Below are 17,892 nucleotides of genomic sequence, written 5' to 3'. Positions count from 1 at the left end.
CCTGATGTTTTGTCCCAGGCCCCGAATGTACTGCCTGCCTGCTAGATAAAACTGTATTGCCCTCCTCAGGGCGGCAATACAATTGAATCTAATGCCCTGCAAGAGCTGAAGGACCTGTGATGACATCACAGTCCATGTGATCAGTTCTAAATCCAGTAGCTGAAAAGGACTTGCGATGATCATCATCATGTGACCAGTGCAGGAGAGGAGGGCAGTGAAGAGGAGAAGACCTGGGAAGAAGCTGTGGTAATGTCTGCTACATGAGGAAAGGTAAGTGAGGGGAGAGGCAGAGCAATGCTGGGAGTTGTAGTTATTTAACTGGGACTGTATGTTAGGGCTGAAGGGAGGGAAATTATTTTCATGGGACAGTGGGGTGGAGTGATGTTATTTACATGGGAATGCATGTTGGAGCTGGCTGGGGCAGGTTATGTTATTTACATTATTATAACAAACGATAGAATCCCATAGGAGGTTGCCACGCTATTTAATGCAGAAAAATAGAGTTAGGTGGTCACTTGGACCTTAGCGTGTCTCTGCAACCTCTCTGACTAGTATTAGTAAAACTCAATCTTTATTGTGAATACATTAAAACACATATAAGCTTCTTGGGAACACATTGTTAAAACTCTCAGGAATGGGTTAGGTCCGGGATGTGATAACTTGTGCTTATGTATAGGTTCACATGTCAATCCATGTCGACCCCAGGGTTAACTGCTCTCTAAGATTCTCGAGCTTCTTAGATTAAGATTCCCTGTCTACCCTTCCTGACCTAAAAATTGAAGAGCCTGTATCCCTACATGTTTCGCCGAGCCATTCAGCATCTTCAGGGGATACTACACAGGTAAGAGGTTGCAGAGACACGCTAAGGTCCAAGTGACCACCTAAATGTTATTTACATGGGACCATATGTTGAAGGTGTCTGGGGGAAGGAGTGATGTTATTTATATGGGACTAAATCTTGAGGGGTAATGTTATTTACATGGGACTGCATGTTGAAGGTGTCTTGGGGAGGGAGTAATTTTATTTACATGGGATTAAATATTGAGGGGGTGATGTTCTTTACATGGGACTGTACAGTACAGACCAAAAGTTTGGACACACCTTCTCATTCAAAGAGTTTTCTTTATTTTCATGACTATGAAAATTGTAGATTCACACCGAAGGCATCAAAACTATGAATTAACACATGTGGAATTATATACATAACAAAAAAGTGTGAAACAACCGAAAATATGTCATATTCTAGGTTCTTCAAGTTTTGCCACTTTTAGGGGGAGATTTATTCAAGTTTTTACACCACAATATTGTTAAAATGTTGTAAAACAATTATAGCACATGCATGCTTTCACCATAATATGCAACTTTATGTGCCTCTCGATACATTTCTAGAATGGTGAAAAAAGGGATGGGACTTAGCAGGCAGGCAGAGCCTCCCCATGCCAAAAACTGGCATAAATCATGGCTCAAGCCTACATCAGGCCTTAGCTGGATAGATTTGAGTTTCTGGCCCCTGGGGGCCAGAGATGCATTCATTTATTAAGAGGCATGCTTCTGGCGCATCTCATTGGAGTGCACAGGAGATCAAGACTTCCATAGGAAACGCCAGTTTTGATGAACCCCTTCAAAACCACCTTCCCCCCATGTGTTTTATGTCCTTTGCTAGTTGTTCTTTCCATGTATGAATGGATGAAATAATATTTTGTAATGTGTTTTTTAGCTGAATTAGTTCACACTGCATTTTAAGTGCTTCCCCTAATCCACTATGCATAAATGAGGCCTGACTAGAAAGCATTTTTGGAATTTAAGTCCAAGTCACATTAACTTCAGATTAATAGTAAAAGAAAAACTGTAACCATTGAAAATGGTTCCAGGTACAGTAGGAGCTGAAACCTCCTCTGTTCGTCTCTGCTTATTCATCAATCTGGAATTCTCTCTATGCATGCATGTACAGAAAAGTGCTCCTACCATCTAATAGCTGAGGGCCATGATCAGATTACAGAGAATGTTTAGGATAGGATGTGATGAAATCAGCACTACAAAGAAATAAAACTGCTGTTTCATCTGTTGTTCTTCATGACAGGCTAAATTAATTGAAAACTTGATTTACGAACACATCCTACATGCTGAAATGGTAGATCTTGGTTCTGCACTTTGAATGTTGTGACACTTACAATGAGAGGAACTCCCTAGAGCCTATTTGTGAAGAGCAAAACAGAGAGGAGACCACTGGGAACTAATTAGCAATATTCTATTTCCTTAAAAACGAGACGTAGGTTATTGCCCTAATGGTGATGGTTCTAAATTAATGTCTACAAAAATTGAACAACATGTTTTCATGCCTAGCCACCGACTGGCAAAATAATTCATTTTATCATACAGTGAATGTATCTTCAGCGAAATTTCAGAAGTCCTCAATGGTAAGGTGTGTCTTTTTGCTGATGACACAAAGATTTGTAACAGGGTTGATGTTTCTGGAGGAATACACCAAATGGAAAAGGACTTAGGAAAACTAGAGGAATGGTCAAAAATCTGGCAACTAAAATTTAATGTTGATAAGTGCAAGATAATGCACCTGGGACGTAAAACCCCAAGAGCAGAATATAAAATCAGTGATACAGTCCTAACCTCAGTATTTGAGGAAAGGGATTTAGGGGTTATTTTTACAGAAGACTTAAAGGTAGGCAGACAATGTCACAGAGCAGCAGGAAATGCTAGCAGAATGCTTGGGTGTATAGGGAGAGGCATTACCAGTAGAAAGAGGGAGGTGCTCATGCCGCTCTACAGAGCACTAGTCAGACCTCATTTGGAGTATTGTGCTCAGTACTGGAGACCATATCTCCAGAAGGATATTGATACTTTGGAGAGAGTTCAGAGAAGAGCTACTAAACTAGTACATGGATTGCAGGATAAAACTTACCAGGAAAGATTAAAGGACCTTAACATGTATAGCTTGGAAGAAAGACGAGACAGAGGGGATATGATAGAAACTTTTAAATACATAAAGGGAATCAACAAGGTAAAAGAGGAAAGAATATTTAAAAGAAGAAAAACTGCTACAAGAGGACATCGTTTTAAATTAGAGGGGCAGAGGTTTAAAAGTAATATCAGGAAGTATTACTTTACTGAGAGAGTGGTGGATGCATGGAATAGCCTTCCTGCAGAAGTGGTAGCTGCAAATACAGTGAAGGAGTTTAAGCATGCATGGGATAGGCATAAGGCCATCCTTCATATAAGATAGGGCCAGGGGCTATCCATAGTATTTAGTATATTGGGCAGACTAGATGGGCCAAATGGTTCTTATCTGCCAACACATTCTATGTTTCTATGAATAAACAACCAAATACTCAACCATACTGACAGTCCACAACCATAGTATTACATGATATAAAAGCATAGCTAATAAAATGTCTTCCAGAATGACCTTATTTATTATTTATGACCAGTTAGTTTATCTTCTGTTGTGGGGAAAATGTTTGAAGGACTCTTAAGGGACTATATACCAGAGTATGTGAGTGAAAATAATATAATAAATGATAACCAACATGGGTTTACCAAGGACAGAAGTAGTCAGACTAACCTGATTTGTTTTTATGAGGAAGTGAGTAGTAGCCTGCACAGAGGGGCGGCTGTGGATGTAGTGTTTCTGGATTTTGCAAAGGCTTTTTATACTGTCCCTCATAGACGTTTAATAGGTAAAGTAAGGTCTATAGGCTTGGAAAGTATAGTTTGTAATTGGATTGAAAACTGGCTGAAGGACCGTGTCCAGAGAGTTGTGGTCAATTAATCCTATTCAGAATGGTCCCAGGTTATAAGTGGTGTACCCCAATGTTCAGTGCTGGGCCCTTTATTATTTTATTTATTAATGATATAGAGGATGGGATTAATAGCACCATATCTATTTTTGCAGATGACACTAAGCTGTTTAGTACTGTGCAGTTTATGGAAGATGTCCACAAACTACAAGCTGACTTGAACATTCTGAGTGATTGGGCATCAACTTGGCAAATGAGGTTCAATGTGGATAAATGTAAAGTTTTGCATCTTGGTAGTAATAATCTCCGTGCATCATATATCCTAGGGGATGTAACACTGGGAGAGTCACTTATAGAGAAGGATTTGGGTGTCCTTGTAGATGGAAGATTAAATAACAGCATACAATGTCAATCAGCTGCTTCTAAGGCCACCAGAATATTGTCTTGCATTAAACGAGGCATGGACTCGCGGGCCAGGGATGTAATATTACCACTTTACAAAGCGTTGATGCGGCCTCATCTGGAATATGCAGTTCAGTTCTGGGCACCAGTCCATAGAAAGGACGCACTGCAGCTGCAAAAAGTACAGAGGAAAGCGACTAAACTGATAAGGGGCATGGAGGGTCTTAGTTATGAAGAAAGATTAAAATAATTTAATTTATTTAGTCTTGAGAACAGACGTCTAAGGGGGGACATGATTAACCTATACAAATATATAAATGGGCCATACAAAAAATGCTGTGAAAAACTTCCATGTTTAATGCCCTCAAAAGACAAAGGGGCACTGCCTCCGACTGGAGAAGAAAAAGTTCAGTCTCCAGAAGCATCAAAACTTCTTTACTGTAAGAACTGTGAATCTGTGGAAGACTTCCTCAGGACGTGGTCAAAGCAGGAACAGTGGATCGTTTTTGTGTTTTCATTTTTCTTCCCCATTTTCCTTGAGCCATAACTTTCTTATATTTCCAGTCACATAGCTGTATGAGGGCTTCTTTTTGCGGTATAAGTTGTAATTTTTAATGCCACCATTAATAAAAAAAAAAAAGCAATTCCTCCACCGTTTTACGGGTTTTGTTTCCACGGCATTTCGTTTATGGTGAAACTGACCCATGCCCTTCATTCTCTGGGTCAATATGATTACAACGGTACCCCATATGTATAGGTTCTTTATGTCTAAATAGTGTAAAAATAAATTTAAACTTTGATAAATTTCTTTTTTTTACATCATCATATTCTGACCACCATAACTTTTTTATACTTATGTCTACTGAGCTTGACTTTTGATAACATTTTATTAAATGTTTTCGGATAAGAGAAGCAATGAAAAAATGGCAAATTGGCAATTTTGACCCTTTTTTCTGTTACTCCATTCGCCATATTGGATTTTTTTTTTCTATTTTAATTGTATGGGCACTTTTGGTCGCTGTGATACCCATGATGTTTATATTTATTGTTATTTAGGTATTTATTTTTTAAAGAGGACCTTTCATGGTTTTTACTTATTCTAGATAAATACCTTTACTTGCCTGTTTTTTTAAAATATCGCTCCTGCGCCCTGCTTTGCCCCCCTGTAGTTTTCCCGCTCAGTATGTTAATACTGAGCATCGGTACAGGGAGGAGGAGATGCCAGGGTTTCTCAATGGGAAGTGAAGGGAAGATGTCAGTGCACACCACACATAAAACAGAGTGCACACAGACATACAAAAGTGCATACATACACGCACACAACTCCAAGGAAACCGCACACATAACTGTGGTCCGCGGCAACCGCACTCGAGGCAAATAACATTATGCCTCCAGCTGCGGTTGACACTATAACCCAAAACCGCGGGCAACTGTATGTGGCTCCCAAGGAGTCACGGCCATAAACATGGTCGTGACAATACCCCCCATAAGTTTTTGGATCACTTTGTTTCTTACACCATTCATACAATTCTTATGTACAGGATTCGTAGGATTCGAGATTTGAAAGATTTGATATATTCGAGATCCTTTTCGGATTAGAAAAAAATTGGATTCGTCCCACCTCTAGTTAATACTGAGCATCGGTACAGGGAGTAGGAGACGCCAGGGTTTCTCAATGGGCATCTCCTTCTCCCTGGCTGTGCCACGATCCAATCACAGTGGAGAGCGTCACAGCCAGGGAGAAAACAAAACAAAAACTCACCTTCTCCCTGGCTATGACGCTCTCCGCTGTGATTGGATCGCGGCACATCCAGGGAGAAGGAGATGCCCATTGAGAAACCCTGGTGTCTCCTACTCCCTGTACCGATGCTCAGTATTAACTAGAGGTGGGACGAATCCAATTTTTTTCTAATCCGAAAAGGATCTCGAGTATATCAAATCTTTCAAATCTCGAATCCTGTACATAAGAATTGTATGAACGGTGTAAGAAACAAAGTGATCCAAAAACTTATGGGGGGGATTGTCACGACCATGTTTATGGCCGTGACTCCTTGGGAGCCGCATACAGTTGCCCGCGGTTTTGGGTTATAGTGTCAACCGCAGCTGGAGGCATAATGTTATTTGCCTCGAGTGCGGTTGCCGCGGACAACAGGTATGTGTGCGGTTTCCTTGGAGTTGTGTGCGTGTATGTATGCACTTTTGTATGTCTGCGTGCACTCTGTTTTATTTGTGGTGTGCACTGACATCTTCCCTTCACTGTGGTTGCCTGTGGCAACGTTTGGTTGTTTGTGTACATGTGGTGGCAGTGTCCCGGCCTTCGGGCTGACTCCCAGGACATGGTTGCCACCCATGTCGTTGCCTGCGGCAACAGCCACAGTGTGTTCTTCGGTTGGACACTTTCCCTTTAGGTTTGTGTTTCCCTTCCCTGGTGCTGGAAGGGTTAACTCCCTTCCCAGTGTGTGTGAGTCACTGGGTGTGTCTGACTGTTGGGTGTGGCTTCTTGACCTATAAAGCCTCAGTATTTAGCACATGTCTGAGGGTTGCTTCAGCCTTGCTTAGCTGGAGCAGCCTCCTGTGTTTTCCACCTGCCAGTGGGGGCCACCCTTGTGGTCATAAATGTAAAACAAACTAACTGTGACTCTTAAGTTTATGTTGATGTCCATTTGATGTTTTCCTTTGTTATGTTATGCACCTATGGATCTGGCTTCCTGTGTGTTTGTGTGTGTGCTGTGTCCATCTGTGTTTGGGTGTGGACACTTGCTGTCTTGCACGGGATCCAGTCTGAGTGTCTGTGGCAGGTAGGTGTGGAAGTGCTTTTCAGCCTCCTGCCATATCCATAGGCTGTTTATGTTCCTTCCCCTGCAGCTTGGCCAGTGAGACTCCTGTTCATTCGTGTCCAGGAAGAACAGGTCGTCTTAACCTGCTCCTTGTTCCAGGGCAAGTAGGGACCCCTAGGCATACGGTGTATGAGTCCTCCCACCTTCAGGGTTGACTCATATGGATAGGAGTCAGGGTCAGTTTAGGGACGCGATAGGAGGTGACCTGCTCCCTAATACTGTCGTCCTGGTCAAGCAGCGCGTAACATCTTCAGGCATCGCACGGCTGAGGGTTTTACCCATCCTCAGCCGTGACAGGGATCTGTGGATGACACTGCTATGGGGGTTATCTGTGGATGGCACTGTTATGGGGTGATCTGCTGATGGCACTGTTATGGGGGATCTGTGGATGGCACTGTTATGGGGATCTCTGGATGGCACTGTTATGATGATCTCTGGACGGCACTGTGATGGGGGGGATCTGTGGATGACACATATATAGCATCTTATGCTATGTGCCATCCACAAATCCCCCCCATAACAGTGTCCCTGCATTGTGAATGACCCCCAATACAGGGCTGGCGGCCGTCATCTGGATTAGGAATGACAGCGGGGACAGTCCCTGCAGTCCCTGTTCTTTAATGCACCGGCCCCACTCACTGTAGTGTAATCTTATCTAACCTACATTGTTAAGATATAATAATCATGTGTAATCCATCTGTATTACTTACAACATTAAGTTCCTTAGCAGAGAGGAGGGAGGAGGCAGGCCGGGAGGACGGGCGGGCGGCGTGTCACTCACTATGTCACGCGCCCAATGCCGCCTGCTTCATTTATAAAGTGGGCGGCGCAGGCGCATGACGTAGTGAGTGACGCGCCACCCTCCCTCCCGGCCTGCCTCCTCCCTCCTCTCTGCTACGGAACCTAATGTTGTAAGTAATACAGATGGATTACACATAATTATTATATCTTAACAATGCAGGTTAGATAAGATTATACTATAGTGAGCGGGACCGGTGCATTAGAATACAGGGACTGCACCGGTCCCCGGTGTCATTCCTAATCCAGATGCCGGCCCCCAGCCCCTCCTCCCTCTGTTGATACACCTGCCCACCGCACTGTGGGGCATGGCAGCGGATATCATGATTCGTAGGATTCGAATTTGACTTAATAACGTTGGGATTCGAGTCCACGGATTCGTCGTCCCACCTCTAGTATTAGCATACTGAGCGGGAAAACTACAGGGGGCACAAAGGGGCGCAGGAGCGATATTTAAAAAAAACAGGCAGGGTGGCAGCATCAGCGGGGGGTACACCGCAAGTAAAAGTTATTTATCTAGAATAAGTAAAAACCATGAAAGGTCCTCTTTAATTATACGGAAAGAAGGGTGATTTAAACTTTTTTATATTTTTTTTAATTTTTTACATTTTTTGTTATGATTTTGTGGCTCATATATGAGCCTGTAAATTATGTTTTTTAATTTAAAATTTTGGTCTATCAGGGATTTTTAAAATGCCATTTAACTCAATTTTGCTCATTTCTTATCCTGGCCTGCCTTCTGGTGGCTAAAATAAGAATTGTAGCATAAACACTTTCAGCCTCATCAGCGAGGCTGAAAGTGTTCAGCGCAAGTACTGATGCCCGAATTGGCCACACGGGGCATCGGTAGGAAGTCGCACTTGATCATGGCATCTAAAGCATTTAATTACAGCAATCTGCATTATTGCTGGTCACGGTAATTAGCCGCAGGTCTCTGCTGCACGTGCGAGTGGGAGCCATGTTTACACATCGCTACGTGTATAGTGCTGGTAGTGAACAGGTTAAAAAGGGTTTAGATGAATTCTTAAAAGTAAATGACATTAAAGGGACACTGTCACGTGGATTTCACTTACTGAGCTATTAACATCACCACATCAGTTTCCACGATTTACATTTAAATATACTATTATTACTGCCCTGTGTCTTGTAATTTGTCTATAAAATCGCTTTTATTATTATGCTAATTACCTCAAGGAGCCCTCCGGCCGTTGGAGCCCAGCCGCGCCCATTACTTCGGAGTCCAGCACCGCGGGGCACAGCTGGGTCCCAACGGCTGGAGGGACAGCCCCTTGGGCTCCTTATTGAGATAATTAGAATATTAATAAAAGTGATTTTATAGACAAATTACAAGACTCAGGGCAGTAATACTAGTATATTTTAATGTAAATCGTGGAGACTGATGTGGTGATGTTAATAGCTCAGTAAGTGAAATCCACGTGACAGTGTCTCTTTAATGCTTATGAAAATGTGTAGAAATCTGACTCTCACTTTCTTCTGGGATTCGCGTCCCCACCTATCCCTTGGTTGAACTTGATGGACATTTTTTCAACCGTATTAACTATGATGTACACAGAGGAAAATTGAATATTTTACCAAAATTCTAGATTAAACCTTTACACCCCAGACTCATTTCCAGGACAGGGGGATTGACATACTGTATTCCTAGGGAAGGTTCCCATGTCCCTTATTTGCTTATATCCAAACAAAAGTTAACTCGTAAGTGACTGCCAGTACATCTTTTTATGGTGGCCACTAAAAGGCGTTAGGCTAAGCCGCCACATTTTTACGGCAGCCTAATATAAGCACTGCACAGGTCTCTCGTGCTCTAATGCCCGAATTAGCAGAAAAGCTGATCCAGGCCGTTTAACCCCTTAGATGCCTCTATCAATAGCGGACTCACTCAGGCATCACCCCACCGCCACTACCACCACTGCAAAATTAGGGTGCTGATCTCTTTAGGCCACACCTATATAGTACTGACAGTATAATACTCTGTAATGCATAAGCAGCACAGTGTATTATAGAAGCAATCAGAAGATCTCCTGTCAAAGTCTCCTTGTGGGACTAATAAATGATTAAAAGAAAAGTTAAATAAAGTTTCATGTAATTTATCCCACCGTAAAAAAAACTAAAGTTGATTTGTACACAAAAACAATAACCACAAAGTATTGCTAATCCTGTTTTAATTCGACACATGAAAACATGCCCCGGTGAGCATATTTTATCATGACCAAAAAAATATACCCCAAATAACCAGAGCCAACGTACTGTAAGTGGTATGCTGCTGGCGCTGCTGCAGGAACCTGTGGTTGCCATTATTGTAAAAGGTGTAATGGAATGAAAAAAAAGTCCTGTGGTCTATGTCATAGCCTTTCTTATCTCCAAATGCTGTGGTGGTGTGATTCATCAGCTCACATACTGTATATCAGTATAATGACATGCAGACTGTATCAAGTGTCAGACTTTAAATTCTCCAGACAAGTGCTTAAGAATAGCATAGCCCACTTTCCCAGCATATTATACAAAATGTGCACACTAGAGATGAGCGAATTTCTAAAAAATTTGATTCAGTCGGTTCGCCGAATTTTCCACAAAGGTTTGATCCAAATTTATTAGTGGCGAATCGCGTTAAAAAACCCAGCTATTTCCTGGCTGTAGAGAGCCTGTATTGTGGTGTAGAGCACTGTGCCTTGAAGAAACATGCACAGGGGCCAAAACTGACCAAATAACTCAAGTGTGAACTCAACTCAGGTCAGTGTTAGCACCAGGTATAAAGAACCGTGCAGAGGCCCAAGATCCTACTATAGGGTGAAAGAGTGCACTCCTTTTACGCTGTCATCAGCTGATTTCACATAGATTTCTACAGAACCTGTTCTTTTAAATGCTTATACAAGTAGAGCCCCCTGACAGCGTGAAGAGGGTGTCAGCAGTAAGATTGTGTTAACGTCACTAATTATTTTGACCTTTCTCTGATCTGTCAGAACTATAAACCCCGAAAAAACGGATCCTGTCTGTTGAACATCCGCCTTCACTCGGTCAGCATTTGGTCAGTAATCCATCACTATTGCTGAAGCAAAAAAACAAACATTAGTGGATCCAAAGCAGAGATGACACGTGAATGGAATATTTGCATGTCTTCTGTGATTTGTACCCATTCCTGCTTTTGGCTACCAAATCATGAGCCAATTCTGATGTAAAAAAGGGACCATGTCATACAGGCCTTACAGTTGCTACATAGACAGGATCTGTTGTGTGTCTCATTTTTCCTTCCTTCTGACAGATTAGAAGAAGGGTCAAATAAATAGCAATGTCATCCAGATCAAAAAGGCAAAATAGTAGCCCAGTCATGGAGTGGGGAGGGTGGGAACAGCATCAGAAGTGCACAGAGTTGCCCTATGACAGAGTGGTGAGGTAGCAGCAGCATGAGGAGACCACAGAGTGGCCCAGTGACAGAGCTGGGAGCTGGCAGTAGCATGAGGAGACCACAGAGTGGGGAGGTGGCAGCAGCATGAGGAGACCACAGAGTGGCCCAGTGACATAGTGGTGAGCTGGCAGCAGCATGAGGAGACCACAGAGTGGCCCAGTGACAAAGTGGTGAGGTGGGGGGGGCAATACCAGTATCATCTGAAGATGGTGGATGGCAGTAGGAGTACCTGGCAGTAGATGTGTGGCATCAGGCGGGTGGCAGCATCAGAATAGTAGCTGAAGCAGGTAGCCAGAAGAAACAGGTCTTTTTTGACAAAGTTTAGGTGTGGCACTATGGATGATCTAGTCTGATGCATCAGGCACTGGTGTATGGAAATCCTGGCTGATCAATGCCTGATTCATCTTCACAAAAGTTAGTTTCTTCACATTTTGGGTGGACAGGCGAGTTCTCCTTGGGGTAACTATGGCCCCCACCGCACTAAACACCTGCTCTGATGCCACACTGCTGGCCGGGAAGGAAAGCTTGTCCAGGGCAAGGGTGCACTCCAAGTATGCCACAACTGGCTGGTTCACGTTCTGCTCTATGTCTACATGCTGCTACTGGTGAGTAGTTTATTGATTAGGCAGGTGAAGAAAACTGCTCATCAGTGACTCTAGACTTAAGTTGCTGCTGATGGATCTGGTACGCCCCCCCCTCCCCCCCCCGCAGCAGCCATGGCAGTGGAAAGTGAGCACAGAGGCCCCCACCGGTCAGACCTGAGTACCTCTGTCCACCTGTATCATCAAAAAATCGTTTATGGCCTTTCTCTGTTCATATAATCGGTCCAACATATAGAAGGTGGAATTCCAATGGGTGGAAAAGTCGCATATTAGCCTATGTTGGGGGATGCCGTTCTGCCGCTGCAGCTCAATGAGAGTGTTCTTTGCAGTGTACGAGTGGCTGAAGTGCATGCAAAGTTTCCTGGCCATTTTCAGGATGTCTTGCAGATGGGGTGAAGACTTGAGGAACCGCTTCACAACCAGATTGAACATGTGCGCCATGCAGGGTGCATGGTTATCCCTCCTTGACGCAGCACCGACACCATGTTCTTCCCATGGTCAGTCACCATGATTCTGATTTTGAGTTGTCGAGGAGAAAGCCAGGATTCGATTTCTTGATGAAGGACGCGAAGCAGCTCCTTCCGTGTGACACTGTTCGCCCAGGCAAACTAGGTGCAGAACAGCGTGACACCGCCATGCCCTGCACATGTGGTATGCTGGAGGAGCACTGGAAATTTTCCCTGCAGTGGTGGTTGTGGACATGGTGGAGGATGAGGAGGCAAAGGCAGACACTGTCGCAGGACTTCGTAAGAACATGGAGTCAGAAGCGGTGTATCCTGGCCAAGATGCTGGTGTGGCTGGGCAGGAACAACATTTACCCAGTATGCCGTAAAGGGCATATATTGTCTTTGACTGTACTGTAGTTACAGATCCACACGCTGGCGCTGCCGTGCACTTTGGCAGACACCGACAGGCTCAAGGACGGGCCCACCTTCTGTTCTATGTGTGCGGGCTGGTACTGCCTTTTTCGCAAATAAATGACAGCTTGGGACTCTCCACCTCGGCTCATCACAAGCCATTAGTTCTCTGAAAGGTGCAGAGTCCACCACTTGAAAAGAGAGGGACTGCAGCACCAGCAACTTGGCCAGAAGCACGTTCAGCTTCTATGCTGTTGGATCAGTGCACACATAGTGTTTTCTCTTGGCAATCGCTTTGGAGATCGATTGCTGATAAAATGATGATGGGAAGGACAGACAGCTCCCTTCGGCTGAGGTGGTGGAGCCTTGATTGCATGAAATTGGGTGTGTGCCACTGGGTGAAGCAGCGGTTGCTGTGGCAGGCTGGACCACCACATCGGAGCCACAGTTCTCCCAGGCCACTTTATGGTAATGCTGCATGTGTTGACGCAGGGTCGTGGTGCCAACATGGCCACGCTTCACCTTCTGCCCACATATTCAGCAAATAGCCATGTTCATCTCCTCCGGCGGCTTAACAAAAAATTGCCACACTGCCGAGTATGGCATTTTCCCCCCAACACTCCGCGCTGACTGCCTGCTACTGCTGCCTCCATGAACCACTGCACTGCTACTTTCCGGGAAGGCAGGCTCCTGCGAAGTGGGTGGTCGAACCCGGGCACGCTTGGCTCCCTACCTCCCACTCCCGCCACCCTGCTGACTCACGACCACGATACCACCTTGCTGGCTCAGCCGCTGCCTCACGAGCAAGCTGCCACGGTCTTCTCCTTATGATGATGAAGCCCCTTCTTCACCCAGCTCCCAACTGTAATCACTAAATCATCATCATCTGCTACTGTCTGCACATCACTGATGTCCCCCTCAATTGTCTCAGGGCTAGGAGCCTGACAGCTCGCAACACCTGCTACCACGCGACTCTCATCATCACTACCGGAGGAAGGGGAAGATGTCTACTCCGGATCTTGGCTGGGCAGTTCCTGCTGACTGTCCTCTAGTAGCTAGTCCTCGTTGAAAAGTGGAGCCGAGCCTACGGCATGTAATATTTCTCGCGCTGATGGAACACAAAATGACAAAGGCAGGTTGAGGACAGTTGGGGGCACAGCGCCTGCTTCCAGGCCATGCCAACTAAGTCGTTTCAGAGGAACCCACCAACTCTTGGCTGGGGTGTCTGATGTCACTTGCGACAAAGTCGAAAACCGAGTCAACCATTCAAGCACCGCTGGGTTGCTGGTCAAGACACAACTGCTAGATGACACTGTGGAAGCTCAGGTCTCTCGCTACGACTCCTGCTGCTACTTCTGTCTGCGAGAAAAACATTTTGGCCACTGCCCGTTCCCTTTGAAGGTCTGTCCCTTGTCTGTCTGACCTACTGTATAATAAAATACTTAAATTAAAAGTAAAATAATACACCCCCGTAAATGACTGTAGCACAATGTGACTTCACCGCAGAACGGCAATTAAGACGTATTTTTTTCCCTATTAGTACACCTCCCAAAAAAATGTATAACAATGTAAAGTCAATGCAGAACGGCTAATGGACGTATGTATATTTCCTATTAATACACCCCGTAAATGGCTGTAGTACAATGTAACGTCACTACAGAACGGCAAATAAGATGTATTTTTTTCCTATTAATACACCTCCCCAAAAATGTATAACAATGTAAATTCACCGCAGAATGGCTAATAAGGCATACGTATATTTCCTATTAATACACCCTGTAAATGGATGTATCACACAGCACTTGCACCCCAATAACAAGCAAGGTTTTCTGGAATTGCTGAGCTATCATATAGTGCAAACCTAAAAGCAGCAGTATAACAGCAATTTGGATCCCCAGTAAGTGCAGCAAAGTGTAATAGAATCGCTCCTACTACCCAGGCTGTACACTCTCCTATTGCATCCTGTTCTCTTTTTATAGTCTGGATAATCCTTTCTCTACACTATGAATAATCTTTCCCTGAACTTGTAAATCGTTTTTTTCAGCACAATGAATTCTTTCCTAGCACTGTCCCTAGCGCCTGCTGACGTCTCTCCCTGCACTACGTACACTGGAAAATGGCAGCATCCAAGATGGTTGAGGCTATTTATAGGGCTGTGACATCACAGGGCTGGCTGGCTGCTGATTGGCTGCATGCATGGAATTGTGGGTGATCCCTCATTCCTAGAGTTCATTGCCACGAAGTGTGAGGAAATTCGACTTCGGTGCAAATCAAATTTTTCCTGAAATTCGGATCAAATTCCACTTAGTCAACTTCGATTTGCTCATCTCTAGTGCACACCATCGGGGCTGACTGCAACTCAGGATAGGTCATCAATATCAGATCGGTGGGGGTCCAACACCGAACACCGCCGATCTTCTGTATGAGGAGATGACAGGCGCAGACCATAGACCACAGCAGTGGACAGGAAAAGAGATGGTAGATGGCATGTGCGCACTGCACCTGTCATCTCCTCATACTGCTGATCGGCGGGGTGCTGGGTGTCGGACCCCCGCCGATCTGATCCTGAGGATAGGTCATCAGTAGTAAAAGCACGACAACCCCTTTAATGCTGCAAAATAATTTTCAATAAATATGCATGTTAATGGTCATTATTCTGTAATATCAGCTATTAGAAAATCTGATACAAATCAAATTTATAAATATACAGTTAATATTTAATATTAAAATGTTAGTAACTTTGGAAATTATATACACAACCTAAGCTATTGTATTGTATGTATTGTACAGTAACATTATAGGCTGTGTACACCTTCAGGGGCAATTGCATCTTATTCATTTTGGGATAAAAATTATTATTTAAATTGGTCTTTATTAAAAATATTGAGCCGTCACAAAGGGTTAACTGTTTGTCTAGCTGTGCCAATTCTACTTTCGCTTTGTGGAAGTCATCTAATAAACCTTATCTCTTAATTACTAATAGCTCACAAAAACACTTATCAGTAAGATAAGATTTGAGCTATAATGAGTGTTCAGGATGTCTGAGAATAGAGGTAAGGAGCCATCAGCTGAGCTGCCTGACGGAACAAAGAAAGGCTACTTTCACACTCGCGTTTGGTGCGGATCTGTCATGGATCTGCACAGACGGATCCGCACCAATAATACAACTGCATGCATACGTTCAGAACGGATCCATTTGTATTATCTTTAACATTGCCAAAATTGATCCGTCTTGAACACCATTGAAAGTCAATGGGGGACGGATCCGTTTTCTATTGTGCCATATTGTGTCAGTGAAAACGGATCCGTCCCCATTGTGTATCAGGACGGATCAGTTTGCTTCTGCATCGTCAGGTGGACACCAAAACACTGCAAACAGCGTTTTGGTGTCCGCCTCCAGAGCAGAAGGGAGGCAGAACGGAGCCAAACTGATGCATTCTGAGCGGATCCTTTTCCATTCAGAATGTATTAGGGCAAAACTGATCCATTTTGGACCGCTTGTGAGAGCCCTAAAAAACAGATCTCACAAAAGGACCCAGAAACGCCAGTGTGAAAGTAGCCTAAAAACACAGAGCATGTTACTAGAGAATCTCAAGGCTATAGGACACTGACATACAGCTAATATCTCTGAATACAGAGAACAGAAAGTCAAGACAAGTAGTATACATAAATTAAACTGACTGTGGAATATGGCGCATGAACAAGCAGCAATTGGATGGATAGCAGATCTAGCACAATACAGAAAAGTCAAACAAAGGCACTACTAAAAGAAGAATGCAGTTTAGAAACAGATGAACAAGAAATCAGTGAACAGACGAGTCACAAAACTCAACTGTTTAGCTTGGTTCAGAATAGCTTGGTCCATAACCCTAAGGAAAGCTCAATGTTCACACTATAAGCAGAATGTAACCCACCAAAAGTCAAGATGGGACCAAATCTAGTAGTAATATAATCAAAGGCACCAAAATGTTGCCCTACATCTTAATTCACTATATAGGATGGTGTGGTTTTGCAAACACACATTATAACATACTTCTCAGATGTGCAACACGCCAGACCTGCAGGGTATGACGAAGTGAGGTCACGGTTATGGGCAATCGAGGGTACTCACTATATTTGAAGAACCCTGGGCAGGCGCGTGGCAGTGAAGGAGAGGTAGACACGGTTCCTCTGGGGCACGCTCTGTGGATAGGGACCAGGCCAGATGGTGGATGAGGTGCCCTGGGTGTTACAGGTATTTTGAGTGCCTGGGGCAAGGTCCCTGTGGTATTCGTGACGCCAGTGCCTTTGGACGGTGGCACGCCGGTTGGTGGTTGGAATGATGGAGGTACACAAGTATATAGTGAACCAAACGTAACTTTACTGAACAATTCCAACTTTGTACAGCAGGTAGTCGTACAGTCTTTCATACACAGTTCCACAAGGAGGCTTATTCACAAAATGGCAGGCAATATATATATGCAAGATACGCAGAGGGTAAATTCCACAAGCACTCAGCAGCAGGTTGTACCTTTCCTCAGAATCAATGTACAGTGTCCTTTCTAGAACTCCTGCTCTGGCTTTTATCTCCCAAGGCCCGGATGCCTAAAAGGGTGGCTTAAATCCTTGGTTACTATCTTCCTCAGGTATTAGATTCTTGCTGCACTTTCTAGTTTCATCTGCCCATCAGGGTCACTTAGCTTACCCTGGATCGCCTTCTCTTGTAAGGGGGATAACTGTGGGTTTCTCCCAGGAGGTTGGATCCTGCAACTGGGGTATCTTCAGAGCTAACTAAGGCTCTCTTGTCCTCAGGCAGGCTGGAGCTTCTCACTAGCCTCCTGGACATCACTAGCAGCCAGGGCTATCCAGCTGCATGTCAGGGGCAGGCTTTTTAACCTCTGTCTTCTCAGACTCCTGACTCTGCACACACTGCACTGCACTAACTCTCCCTGTCTGGGCCTGGACATTTATACTAGGGGCTCCCTATCTCCCTCTAGTGTCTGGGATGTCTAACTACACCCAACTAGGCCTGCTGTTGCATCATACAGGGGTACATTGCATGTAAAAACACATTAAAACATACATTAAATGCAGAATTAAATATGACATTTCTGTTCCTTGTGAGTAGGAGTAACGCGCACACCATTTGACCCTTGTGTAGTGCCCACCCCTACCTAGTGGGACACTACAGATGCTGCATTAGTATATAAACCCAAGCATAGTAGCAATAGTTAGGAATAA

The 17,892-nt window shown here is 44.2% G+C and overlaps 1 protein-coding gene across 2 annotated transcripts in view; it reads right to left on the bottom strand.

Annotated features, from left to right (window-relative positions):
• KCNAB1 (potassium voltage-gated channel subfamily A regulatory beta subunit 1) overlaps positions 1 to 17,892 on the bottom strand; it is a 368,816-nt gene that overhangs the window by 123,809 nt on the left and 227,115 nt on the right. The gene's annotated exons all lie outside the window — the stretch shown is intronic.

Source organism: Bufo gargarizans, chromosome 4 (genome assembly GCF_014858855.1).
Source record: "Bufo gargarizans isolate SCDJY-AF-19 chromosome 4, ASM1485885v1, whole genome shotgun sequence".
Classification (NCBI taxonomy): domain Eukaryota; kingdom Metazoa; phylum Chordata; class Amphibia; order Anura; family Bufonidae; genus Bufo; species Bufo gargarizans.
The sequence above is the reverse complement of the archived record's forward strand: the minus strand, read 5'-3'. Positions and strand labels throughout refer to the sequence as shown.